Source organism: Haematobia irritans, chromosome 4 (genome assembly GCF_050003625.1).
Source record: "Haematobia irritans isolate KBUSLIRL chromosome 4, ASM5000362v1, whole genome shotgun sequence".
NCBI classification, from domain to species: Eukaryota; Metazoa; Arthropoda; class Insecta; order Diptera; family Muscidae; genus Haematobia; species Haematobia irritans.
The window spans coordinates 26,624,180-26,638,181 of record NC_134400.1 but is presented as its reverse complement, the minus strand read 5'-3'; the positions used below and the strand labels follow the sequence as shown (position 1 = coordinate 26,638,181).

Genomic DNA, 14,002 nt, shown 5'->3' with positions numbered 1-14,002 from the left:
AAAATTTCCGTAGAAGAAATATATAAAAAAAAAATTTAAGTCTTGAATTAATTAAAATTTAATTTCCATATTTGTGTGTGTTTTTGTTTTGTTTTTGTAAACAACATGTAAACAAGTGGTTGCCATAAAACAAACAAGTAAATTTGCATTTGCTGTTCTACTGAATGAATTAGTTTACGCTACATTTATTACCAGATATTAAATAAAAATAATTTCTTGTTTATACAAGCAATTGCACATCCTTAGAAATCCGTCATAAAGTTAAAAATAGGCAACCTGCTTTCAGATTTTAAATGTGCTAAAAAAATTCATAAAATTTCAAAAAAAAAAAAATATGAGTGGCAATCTTGTGTGTGGAATGTGTGATGTTTTTGTTGTGTTTATCTTTGTCTTTCCCATAGGCGTGTATTGGATTTATAAGACAGCCTAAAATGCTTTAGAAATATTAATGTGGCTTTTTCTTTTTAATTGAAGAAATTTTTACTTGAAAATATTTACTTTTCTTTGTTGAAGGTTTTAACTAAATTAGAAAATATATGGTAAATTTAGCACCCATTGACACCCCATCCCCTTGACATTAGAAGCAATGTCTCAAATGCTTTCTATGGTAAAGTTCCCATGCGATGTTTTTTTTTTTTTTTTTTAGAGAAAACAAAACAAATTGAAATTCAAGGTGTATTGATATATAGGTCAATGACTTGAAATGTATTATAATATTTTTGGGGTATAAAAAAAAAAAAAAAATACAAACAAATACAAATATAAAGAGCTAAGGTAAGAGTATATATAAGGCCCTTAACTAATCCTAGAAGTGTTAAAGGACAATTTTTTTTGTGAAAATATTTTTGATTGACGGACAGACAGACAGACAGACGGACATCGCTAAATCGACTCAGAATTTAATTCTAAGCCGATCCGTAAAGGTACTAAAAGGTTGGTCTATGATTACTCCTTCTTGGCGTTACATACAAATGCACAAACTTATTATACCCTGTACCACAGTAGTGGTGAAGGGTATAATTACATTTGACTAATTTTATCCATCTTTTGCTTCGAGTCGGTCCAAAAACGGAATTTCCCCCAAATTGAGGATATTTTATCGTGGATAGTGGCGAATGTTTTGTGTTAGGGACTAGTTTATAAGTTTTATTTCATAAGTATTTAAACGTAAATTTTCGATCATAATTACATGGTGATCCAACCACGATTGCCAATCGATTGCCAAAAATAATCTACCAAAATTTGAAGAAAATTGCACTAAAAATCTACCAAATTTTATCAAAATTGTCTTGCTCTAGAAAATTTGGCAACATTTTATTTCTCTAGAAAATTTGAGTAAAAATTTTATATCTCTGGAAAATTTTAGTAAAAATTTTATTTCTCTAGAAAATGTTGTCCAAATTTTATGTCTCTAGAAAGTTTTGCCAAAATTTTATTTCTCTAGAAAATTTTACCAAAATTTTATTTCTCTAGAAAATTTTACCAAAATTTTACTTCACTAGAAAATTTTGTCCAAATTTTATTTCTCTAGAAAATTTTGTCAAAATTTCATTTCTATAGAAAATTTTACCAAAATGTCATTTCTATAGAAAATGTTCCTAAAATTTTATTTCTATAGAAAATGTTGCCAAAATTTTATTTCTCTAGAAAATTTTGCCAAAATTTTATTTCTCTAGAAAATTTTGGCCAGATTTTAATTTCTATAGAAAATTTTGCCAAAATTTTATTTCTATAGAGAATTTTGCCATAATTTTATTTCTATAGAAAATTTTGCTAAAATTTTATTTGTATAGAAAAATTTGCCAAAACTTTATTTCTATAGAAAATGTTGCCAAAATTTTAATTCTATAGAAAATTTTGCTAAAATTTTATTTCTATAGAAAATTTTGCCAAAATTTTATTTCATTTACGCAAAGCCCTATAGACTGCAAGATGGTTGGATGGACGCACGTTTCGGAATTACCACATTCCTCATCAGCATCCTCTATTTGCAGCAAAACTATCACTTGAACCTTCCGAAAAAAGGTTTTACATGATAGCCGGCTTATGCCGAAATAAATTCGTACAAACATATCTTTTTATACCCTCCATCATAGGATGGGGGTATATTAACTTTGTCATTCCGTTTGTAACACATCGAAATATTGCTCTAAGACCCCATAAAGTATATATATTCTGGGTCGTGGTGAAATTCTGAGTCGATCTAAGCATGTCCGTCCGTCCGTCCGTCCGTCCGTCTGTTGAAATCACGCTAACTTCCGAACGAAACAAGCTATCGACTTGAAACTTGGCACAAGTAGTTGTTATCGATGTAGGTCGGATGATATTGAAAATATCGGTCCATATCGGTCCACTTTTACGTATAGCCCCCATATAAAGGGACCCTCAGATTTGGCTTGTGGAGCCTCTAACAGAAGCATATTTCATCCGATCCGGCTGAAATTTGGTATATGGTGTTGGTATATGGTCTCTAACAACCATGCAAAAATTGGTCCACATCGGTCCATAATTATATATAGCCCCCATATAAACCGATCTCCAGATTTGGCTTGCGGAGCCTAAAAGAGAAGCAAATTTCATCCGATCAGGCTGAAATTTGGTACATGATGTTGGTATATGGTCTCTAACAACCATGCAAAAATTGGTCCATATCGGTCCTTAATTATATATAGCCCCCATATAAACCGATCCCCAGATTTGGTTTGTGGAGCCTCTAAGAGAAGCATATTTCATCCGACCAGGCTGAAATTTGGTACATGGTGTTGGTATATGGTCTCTAACAACCATGCAAAAATTGGTCCATATCGGTCCTTAATTATATATAGCCCCCATATAAACCGATCCCCAGATTTGGCTTGTGAAGCCTCTAAGAGAAGCATATTTCATCCGATCCGGCTGAAATTTTGTACATGATGTTGGGATATGGTCTCTAACAACCATGCAAAAATTGGTTGACATCGGTCCATAATTATATATAGCCCCCATATAAACCGATCCCCAGATTTGGCTTGTGGAGCCTCTAAAAGAAGCATATTTCATCCGATCCGGCTGAAATTTGGTACATGGTGTTGGTATATGGGCTCTAACAATCATGCAAAAATTGGTCCACATCGGTCCATAATTATATATAGCCCCCATATAAACCGATCCCCAGATTTGGCTTGCGGAGCCTCAAAGAGAAGCAAATTTCATCCGATCTGGCTGAAATTTTGTACATGATGTTGGTATATGGTATCTAACAACCATGCAAAAATTGGTCCACATCGGTTCATAATTATATATAGCCCTCATATAAACCGATCCCCAGATTTGGCTTGCGAAGTCTCCAAGAGAAGCAAATTTCATCCAATCCGGTTGTAATTTGGAACATGGTGTTAGTATATGATCTTTAACAACCGTGCCAGAATTGGTCCATATCGGTCCATAATTATATATAGCCCCCATATAAAACATTCTCCAGATTTGACCTCCGGATCCTCTTGGAGGAGCAAAATTCATCCGATCCGGTTCAAATTAGGCACGTGGTGTTAGTATATGGTCGCTAACAACCATACCAAAATTGGTCCAATCACACAAAAATTGGTCCATGTCGGTTCATAATCATGGTTGCCACTAGAGCCAAAAATAATCTACCAAAATTGTATTTCTATAGAAAATTTTGTCAAAATTGTATTTCTAGAGAAAATTTTGTTAAAATTTTATTCGGTTCATTATAAAAGTTTCATCATTGTCAAAATTTTATTTCTATAGAAAATTTTGTCAAAATTTTATTTCTATAGAAAATTTGTTCAAATTTTATTCGGTTCATAATCATGGTTGCCACTCGAGCCAAAAATAATCTACCAAGATTTTATTTCTATAGAAAATTTTGTTAAAATTGTATTTCTGTAGAAATTTTTGTCAAAATTTTCTTTCTATAGAAAATTTTGTCAAAATTTTTATTTCTATAGAAAATTTTGCTAAAATTTTATTTCTATAGAAAATTTTGCCAACATTCCATTTCTCTAGAAAATTTTGCCAAAATTTTATTTCGATAGAAAATTTTGCCAAGATTTTATTTCTATAGAAAATTTTGTCAACATTTTATTTCTATTCAAAATTTAAGTAACTCTTAGTTGGAGAGGAATATTTTGCAAAATCTACCAAAACATCAAGAACTCTACCAATCTACGAAGCAGTAAAAAATCTACCTTGTTTGGTATGTTAGAATTCTATCAACTGTGGATCCAAGTCCCATTTTCATTGCTCAGGCAATTGGAAGACAATCACCGCTCTCCTGGCTTTTTGTTTAAAATTTTTGAAATGTTTGAATATGCGCTCGATTAATGTTGAGATTGGCTTTACGAGATTAATTTCGAACAATCATGTAAATATCTATGCATGTATGCATAGTGCATGTAAATCATGTTTTTTTTTTTTGTTTGGTGAAATATTTAAATATTTTTAATAATTCCTCATGATTATTTTCCTATTTTATTTTTTGTTTTAATATTTATTTTTAAATTAAATTAAAAAGAGATGATATCGAGGGGGTTTTAAGGGATTTTTTATTTGCTAAAAGATGAAGTTTAATACCTATTGTAGAATTTTTCTGTAATTTTATCTTTTTTATATATAAATATTTTTTGTTATGTTTTAACTGTTCGAAATAGGTTCAATTTTTTAAATAAAACTAATTGTCGTTTTTTTTATTTTTGACACCAATGTGTCCTAATTATCCCAAAAAGCTATTTTTTAACAAAAATAAAATTGAATCTCATAATTATTTTTTTTTAAATTAAATTTTTTAATATTTTTAAAAATTAATTTAAAAAGTATCCAAGTGTATGGATTTCAGAAAATTCCCTTAAAGTTGAAAAATCGACTTTTCCAAAATTTGAAAAAGTCAAGACGTCGACTATTTGATTCCCATTACAATCTCTAATGTGGTCATATAACTTTTTATTGATACTACATGGAAATTACAAATCTCTTCACTTAATTCATTGTCATAAATAATTTACACTTTTGTTTTATCGATAGTAAATAAGTAAGATTAATGATAAAGGTAAAATTTATAGAAATAAATAATATCAAATATTTTGAAGATTAAAAAATTATTGATGATTGTGGGTATTCCAAGAAAAAAAGGGTGTGTGTACAAATATGATTCTGTTGGTTAGATTTAGAAATGATTAAACTTGATTTGCTTGGAATTTCAAGAAATCTAGGAATATAGACGGCTTTCCACGACAAGATATTGACACCACATTTTCTAGATCTGGCTCCGTCCTGATGTCTCTCTACACTATACTGAAAAAAAAACGAAAAGAAAATAGATATAATTCCCACATATAGTATATGTGTAGTACTATTTAGTACTATTCTGTACTGTATTCACACATAAATGTACAATTTTGAATAAAAATCCTCTCAATACCGTATAGAGGTTGTGAGTTATCCTCGTGCCAAAGAAAAATTACATAGGTGCTACAGGTCTGATCACTTTTATTGAGAGAGAAAATGTCATGACTGTAGATGACTATAAGTATAAAAACGTCAAAAATGGGCCCTAAATTAATCGAAACCTTTTTAATAGATACCTACTTCTCAAGACCCGCATTTTTTCCTGTGTTTTTTTTTAACACAAAAGTAAATACTATAGATTTTGCAAAAAATTGAATCAAATATAATAATTCCTATATAAATATATGTGTGTGGTACTATTTAGTACGTTTTTGTACTTAATTGTTTAAATATTGCTTAAACAGTAGCGTTGGTGAAGACCCTAAAATTCATACTCCTACGCCAAATGGTACAATTCTAACTCATCCAGTTTGCATATGTATATATACTGCATATTAGGGTGGTTCGACTAGTACTTAGTCTCACCGCATGATTCCAGGATATTGCAAAGGCCGTTTCTTATATACCCGTAGAGGGCTACTCGATTGTGAATTAAATCATTTACATGGACAGTTGTATAAATTGGGCAGCGAAATCAACGGCCGTTAGGATCCTGTTTCCAGAGACGTATAAAAAGTGACGTACTAATTGATTGGATTCACAAGATTTGATCCCCATCCATTATCTGGAAAATGAATAAGAAGATTACAGAGGCCGATTTATTGGAGCGATCCTATGCTGAATTGTAGAGAAAATGTTTCACTTGATGGATAAAAAGTGTGGTTTTTCATTGGTGGTAATACATCGGCTAAAACCTCCCGCCTCGCCTTCCGGATTGTAATGAGAATCAAAAAGTCGAATTTTTCAAAATTTGGAAATGTCGATTTTCCGACTTTTCGTTTTTATACCCTGAAACACTCTGGGGAACAGAGTATTATTTGCAACACCCAGAAGGAGATGGGATTGACATAAGGTGTCTTTGGCAATATTTCTCAAGGCCGGTCTATTAGTCGATCTAGCAATGTCCGACAATCTGTGAACACATTTTTGTAATCAAAGACTAGGTCTCAGTTTTAGTCCAATCATCTTCAAACTTGGCACAGATATGTATTTTGTGTCAGAATAGGACCCTATTGAGAAAATCTATTCAGATTTATATTATAGCTTCCATATATATCTTCGCCCGATATGCACTTGTATGTCCCCATAAGTCAGAATTTTACCGTGATTTACTCTACATTTCGCACAAGGAGTATGAGCACGGTTGCCACTCGAGTCAAAAATAATCTACCTAAATTTCGAGAAAATTTTACCAAAAAAACTACCAAACAAAAAAATCGTTTAATCTACCAAAATTTCGAGAAAATTTTACCAAAAAACTTCAAAACAAAAAAATCTTATTTTGCTTATATGTATCTATAAAAGATTTTGTACAAATTTTATTTCTCTGAAAATTTTGTTAAAATTTTATTTCTATAGAAAATTTTGTCAAAATTTTATTTCTATAGAAAGTTTTGTCAAAATTTTATTTCCGTAGAAAATTTTGTCAAAATTTTATTTCTACAGAAAATTTTGTCAAAATTTTATTTCTATAGAAAGTTTTGTCAAAATTTTATTTCTATAGAAAGTTTTGTCAAAATTTTATTTCTATAGAAAATTTTATCAAAATTTTATTTCTATAGAAAATTTTGTCAAAATTTTATTTCTATAGAAAATTTTGTCAAAATTTTATTTCTATAGAAAATTTTGTAAAAATTTTATTTCTATAAAACATTTTGTCAAAATTTTATTTCTATAGAAAGTTTTGTCAAAATTTTATTTCCGTAGAAAGTTTTGTCAAAATTTTATTTCTATAGAAAATTTTGTAAAAATTTTATTTCCGTAGAAAGTTTTGTCAAAATTTTCTTTCTATAGAAAATTTTGTCAAAACTTTATTTCTATAGAAAGTTTTGTCAAAATTTTATTTCTATAGAAAATTATGTCAAAATTTTATTTCTATAGAAAGTTTTGTCAAAATTTTATTTCTATAGAAAATTTTGTCAAAATTTTATTTCTATAGAAAATTTTGTCAAAATTGTATTTCTATAGAAAATTTTGTAAAAATTTTATTTCTATAGAAAGTTTTGTCAAAATTTTATTTCCGTAGAAAATTTTGTCAAAAATTTTATTTATATAGAAAATTTTGTCAAAATTTTATTTATATAGAAAATTTTGTCAAAATTTTATTTCTATAGAAAATTTTGTCAAAATTTTATTTCTATAGAAAGTTTTGTCAAAATTTTATTTCTATAGAAAATTTTATCAAAAATTTTATTTCTATAGAAAATTTTGTCAAAATTTTATTTCTATAGAAAATTTTGTCAAAATTTTATTTCTATAGAAAATTTTGTCAAAATTTTATTTCTATAGAAAATTTTGTCAAAATTTTATTTCTGTAGAAAATTTTATCAAAATTTTATTTCTATAGAAAATTTTGTCAAAATTTTATTTCTGTAGAAAATTTTGTCAAAATTTGATTTCTATAGAAAATTTTGTTGACATTTTATTTCTATAGAAAATTTTGTAAAAATTTTATTTCTATAGAAAATTTTGTCAAAATTTTATTTCTATAGAAAATTTTGTCAAAATTTTATTTCTATAGAAAATTTTGTCAAAATTTTATTTCTATAGAAAATTTTATCAAAATTTTATTTCTATAGAAAGTTTTGTCAAAATTTTATTTCTGTAGAAAATTTTGTCAAAATTTTATTTCTGTAGAAAATTTTGTCAAAACTTGATTTCTATAGAAAATTTTGTTGACATTTTATTTCTATAGAAAATTTTGTAAAAATTTTATTTCTATAGAAAATTTTGTCAAAATTTTATTTCTATAGAAAGTTTTGTCAAAATTATCTTTCATGTTAGCTTGATACCGAAACAGGCGATTAACGTCCAATTGCATTATATTTTAATTTTCAAAAATTTTATTTATATAGAAAATTTTGTCAAAATTTTATTTCTATAGAAAATTTTGTCAAAATTTTATTTCTATAGAAAATTTTGTCAAAATTTTATTTCTATAGAAAGTTTTGTCAAAATTTTATTTCTATAGAAAATTTTATCAAAAATTGTATTTCTATAGAAAATTTTGTAAAAATTTTATTTCTATAGAAAATTTTGTAAAAATTTTATTTCTATAAAACATTTTGTCAAAATTTTATTTCTATAGAAAGTTTTGTCAAAATTTTATTTCCGTAGAAAGTTTTGTCAAAATTTTATTTCTATAGAAAAGTTTGTAAAAATTTTATTTCCGTAGAAAGTTTTGTCAAAAATTTCTTTCTATAGAAAATTTTGTCAAAACTTTATTTCTATAGAAAGTTTTGTCAAAATTTTATTTCTATAGAAAATTATGTCAAAATTTTATTTCTATAGAAAGTTTTGTCAAAATTTTATTTCTATAGAAAATTTTGTCAAAATTTTATTTCTATAGAAAATTTTGTCAAAATTTTATTTCTATAGAAAATTTTGTCAAAATTTTATTTCTATAGAAAATTTTGTAAAAATTTTATTTCTATAGAAAGTTTTGTCAAAATTTTATTTCCGTAGAAAATTTTGTCAAAAATTTTATTTATATAGAAAATTTTGTCAAAATTTTATTTCTATAGAAAATTTTGTCAAAATTTTATTTCTATAGAAAATTTTGTCAAAATTTTATTTCTATAGAAAATTTTGTCAAAATGTTATTTCCGTAGAATGTTTTGTCAAAATTTTATTTCTATAGAAAATTTTGTCAAAATTTTATTTCCGTAGAAAGTTTTGTCAACATTTTTATACCCTGCGCCACACTGTGGAACAGGGTATTATAAGTTAGTGCATATGTTTGCAACACCCATAAGGAGACGAGATAGACACATGGTGTCTTTGACAAAAATGCTTAGGGTGGGCTCCTGAGTCGATATAGCCATGTCCGTCTGTCCGTGAACACATTTTTGTAACCAAGGGATTAGGTAGTAATTTAAGCCCAATCGACTTAGAATTTGGCACAAATATGTGTTTTGGGTCAAAATAGAACCCTATTGATTTTGGAAGAAATCGGTTCAGATTTAGATATAGCTCCCATATATATCTTTCGCCCGATATGCACTTATACGGCTCTAGAAGCCTTAGTATTACCCCAATTTGGTTGACATTTTGCACTAGGAGTACAATTGGTAGAATAGTCAAATGTGCAAAATTTTATTGAAATCGGTTCAGATTTAGATATAGCTCCCATATATATCTTTCGCCCGATATGGACTAATACGGTCCCAGAAGCCAGAGTTTTACTCCAATTTGGTTGAAATTTTGCACAGGGAGTAGAATTAGTATTGTAGCTATGCGTGCCAAATTTAGTTGAAATCGGTTCAGATTTAGATATAGCTCCCATATATAGCTTTCGCCCGATTTACACTCATATGACCACAGAGACCAATTTTTTCCTCCGATTTAGTTGAAATTTTGCACAGGGAGTAGAATTAGCATTGTAGTTATGCGTGCCAAATTTGGTTGAAATCGGTTCAGATTTAGATATAGCTCCCATATATAGTTTTCGCCCGATTTACACTCATATGACCACAGAGGCCAATTTTTAACTCCGATTTAGTTGAAATTTTGCACAGGGACTAGAATTATCATTGTTGCTATGCGTGCCAAATTTGGTTGAAATCGGTTCAGATTTAGATATAGCTCCCATATATATGTTTTTCTGATTTCGACAAAAATGGTCAAAATACCAACATTTTCCTTGTAAAATCGCCACTGTTTAGTCGAAACATCATAGGATGGGGGTATATTAACTTTGTCATTCCGTTTGTAACACATCGAAATATTGCTCTAAGACCCCATAAAGTATATATATTCTGGGTCGTGGTGAAATTCTGAGTCGATCTAAGCATGTCCGTCCGTCCGTCCGTCCGTCCGTCCGTCCGTCTGTTGAAATCACGCTAACTTCCGAACGAAACAAGCTATCGACTTGAAACTTGGCACAAGTAGTTGTTATCGATGTAGGTCGGATGGTATTGAAAATGGGCCACATCGGTCCATAATTAAATATAGCCCCCATATAAACCGATCCCCAGATTTGGCTTGCGGAGCCTAAAAGAGAAGCAAATTTCATCCGATCCGGCTGAAATTTGGTACATGGTGTTGGTATGTGGTCTCTAACAACCATGCAAAAATTGGTCCACATCGGTCCATAATTATATATAGCCCCCATATAAACCGATCCCCAGATTTGGCTTGCGGAGCCTCAAAGAGAAGAAAATTTCATCCGATCCGGCTGAAATTTGGTACACGATGTTGGTATATGGTCTCTAACAACCATGCAAAAATTGGTCCATATCGGTCTTTAATTATATATAGCCCCCATATAAACCGATCCCCAGATTTGGCTTGCGGAGCCTAAAAGAGAAGCATATTTCATCCGATACGGCTGAAATTTGGTACATGGTATTGATATATGGTCTCTAACAATCATGCAAAAATTGGTCCACATCGCTTCATAATTATATATAGCCCCCATATAAACCGATCCCCAGATTTGGCTTGCGAAGTCTCCAAGAGGAGCAAATTTCATCCAAGCCGGTTGTAATTTGGAACATGGTGTTAGTATATGATCTTTAACAACCGTGCCAGAATTGGTCCATATCGGTCCATAATTATATATAGCCCCCATATAAAACGTTCTCCAGATTTGACCTCCGGAGCCTCTTGGAGAAGCAAAATTCATCCGATCCGGTTCAAATTAGGAACGTGGTGTTAGTATATGGTCGCTAACAACCATACCAAAATTGGTCCAATCACACAAAAATTGGTCTATATCGGTTCATAATCATGGTTGCCACTAGAGCCAAAAATAATCTACCAAAATTTTATTTCTATAGAAAATTTTGTCAAAATGTTATTTCTATAGAAAATTTTGTCAAAATTTTATTTCTAGAGAAAATTTTGTTAAAATTTTATTCGGTTCATAATAAAATTTTCATCATTTTCAAAATTTTATTTCTGTAGAAAATTTTGTCAAAATTTTATTTCTATAGAAAATTTTGTTCAAATTTTATTCGGTTCATAATCATGGTTGCCACTCGAGCCACAAATAATCTACCAAGATTTTATTTCTATAGAAAATTTTATCAAAAGTTTATTTCTATAGAAAATTTTGTTAAAATTTTATTTCTGTAGAAATTTTTGTCACAATTTTCTTTCTATAGAATATTTTGTCAAAATTTTTATTTCTATAGAAAATTTTGTGAAAATTTTATTTCTATAGAAAATGTTGTTAAAATTTTATTTCTGTAGAAAATTTTGTCAAAATTTTATGTCTACATTGTCAAACTGAATTATATACGTATTGGATCGATCTTTTTGATTTAATTTATACCACGTATGGACTTACATACAATTTAGAAGATGGTGTTAGGAGGTTTTAAGATACCTTGCCATCGGCAAGCGTTACCGCAACTTAAGTAATTCGATTGTGGATGGCAGTGTTTAGAAGAAGTTTCTACGCAATCCATGATGGAGGGTACATAAGCTTCGGCCTGGCCGAACTTACGGCCGTATATACTTGTTTTTACTAACATTGTGTTCCACCCTAGTGCATTAGCCGACTTAAATTTTGAGTCTATAGATTTTGTAGAAGTCTATCAAATTCTGTCCAGATCGAGTGATATTTAAATGTATGTATTTGGGCCAAACCTTTATATATAGCCCCCCAACACATTTGACGGATGTGATATGGTATCGAAAATTTAGATCTACAAAGTGGTGCAGGGTATAATATAGTCGGCCCCGCCCGACTTTAGACTTTCCTTACTTGTTTTTAATTAGAAAAGTTGACTTTACGGTTTAATTTTTTTTCTTATTTCGAAATTCGAAAATTCAAGTTTTGACATTTCGAGTTTTTCCAAAATTGGAAAAGTCGGTTTCGACCATGTCTACTTTTTAATTTTGAAATGAAAATTTTAAAAATAAAATTTTGAAAATGAAAATTTTTCGAAAATCAAAAACATAATTTCAAATTCTTTTAATAATCATAAACATACACACATACCCCATATGTTCATATTTATAGGAGAGACATTACGTTTTGGGTGGTTTTATATAACTTTAAATTTATGGGAACATGTGTCTTTTTTATATGTAGCCAAACACACACACATGTATGTGGCTTGAATGTATATATATACATTCATACATATCCATGTATATAATATTGACCATTCTTTTCTATAAATAATATGCGTCAATGTGAATCTTTAATTTTTTCATTAGATGATGTTGCTTCTACTGTTGTTTCACTTTGAGTGGATGGTCTTGGGTTTGTGTTATTTTTATTATATATATGTATATATTCTATTTTTTTTATATAAAAAGAAAATTTAAGTTTTGTATTTATTAATCAATACATTGATTTTATTGTCATAATTTGTCAGTCTTGCCTTACAAAATTCAAAAAGCAAATGAAGAATATTTACAAAAAACAAAAAAAAAAAAGTAATAATGTGTGAAGGATAACACTTTCTTAGTTTAATTTTGTGATTGTGGCTAAAATGGTTGAGAATAAAATTCAATATTTTATATTGGTCTATATAATGTGTGTGTGTGTTTTTTTTAAACTATAGCCAAAAAAATTCGGTCAAGTTTGAAGTGAAATACAAATATTTTATATACAATATTAAATATTTATTAAAAGAATTTATTTAAAATTGTGTGGAAAAATAATTCTAAATTGCTGCATGCTGCATTCACCACAATTGATTTGTCATTAAGGTAAGTTTTCAAATTAATATTGATTCAAATGAATTTAAATATAAAAGCTATTTTTTACCTTCAAATAAAAAAATTATAGAAAACTTAAAACCTACATTTACCATGTAAATTTTTTTCGATAAATTGTCAATAAATAGTACTGAATAAATCCACTGTAATATCGACACCCAAAAAAAGTGAACTCATCATGAAAGAGAAAAGAAATTTTGTCAAAATTTTATTTTATAAAAAATTTTGTCAAAATTTTATTTCTATAAAAACTTTTGTCAAAAATGTATTTCTATGGGAAATTTTGTCAAAATTTTATTTCTATAGAAAATTTTGTCAAAATTTTATTTTTATAGAAAATTTTTGTAACAATTTTATTCCTATTGAAAATTTTGCCAACATTTTATTTCTACAGAAAATTTTGTCAAAATTTAGTTTATATAGAATTTTTTTTTTCAAAATATTCTTACTATAAAATATTTTGTCAAAATTTTATTTCCATAGAAAATTTTGTTAAAAATGTATTTCTATGGAAAATTTTGTAAAAATTTTATTTCTATTGAAAATTTTGCCAAAATTTTACTTCTATAGAAAATTTTTGTAACAATTTTATTCCTATAGAAAATTTTGCCAACATTTTATTTCTACAGAAAATTTTGTCAAAATTTAGTTTATATAGAAAATTTTTTTCAAAATATTATTTCTATAAAAAATTTTGTTAAAATTTTATTTCTATAGAAAATTTTGTCAAAATTTTATTTATATAGAAAATTTTGATAAAAATTTATTCTATATAGATAATTTTTTCAAAATTTTATTTCTATAGAAAATTTCGTCAAAA

The 14,002-nt window shown here is 28.3% G+C and overlaps 1 protein-coding gene across 2 annotated transcripts in view; it reads left to right on the top strand.

The window, feature by feature from the left end:
• Ac76E (adenylate cyclase type 2 Ac76E) overlaps positions 1 to 14,002 on the top strand; it is a 327,480-nt gene that overhangs the window by 379 nt on the left and 313,099 nt on the right. For both annotated transcript variants that reach the window (XM_075305180.1, XM_075305179.1), the window contains exon 2: positions 13,026 to 13,173. The gene's annotated coding sequence lies outside the window, so the exon portion shown is untranslated. The remainder of the gene's footprint in view (positions 1 to 13,025; positions 13,174 to 14,002) is intronic.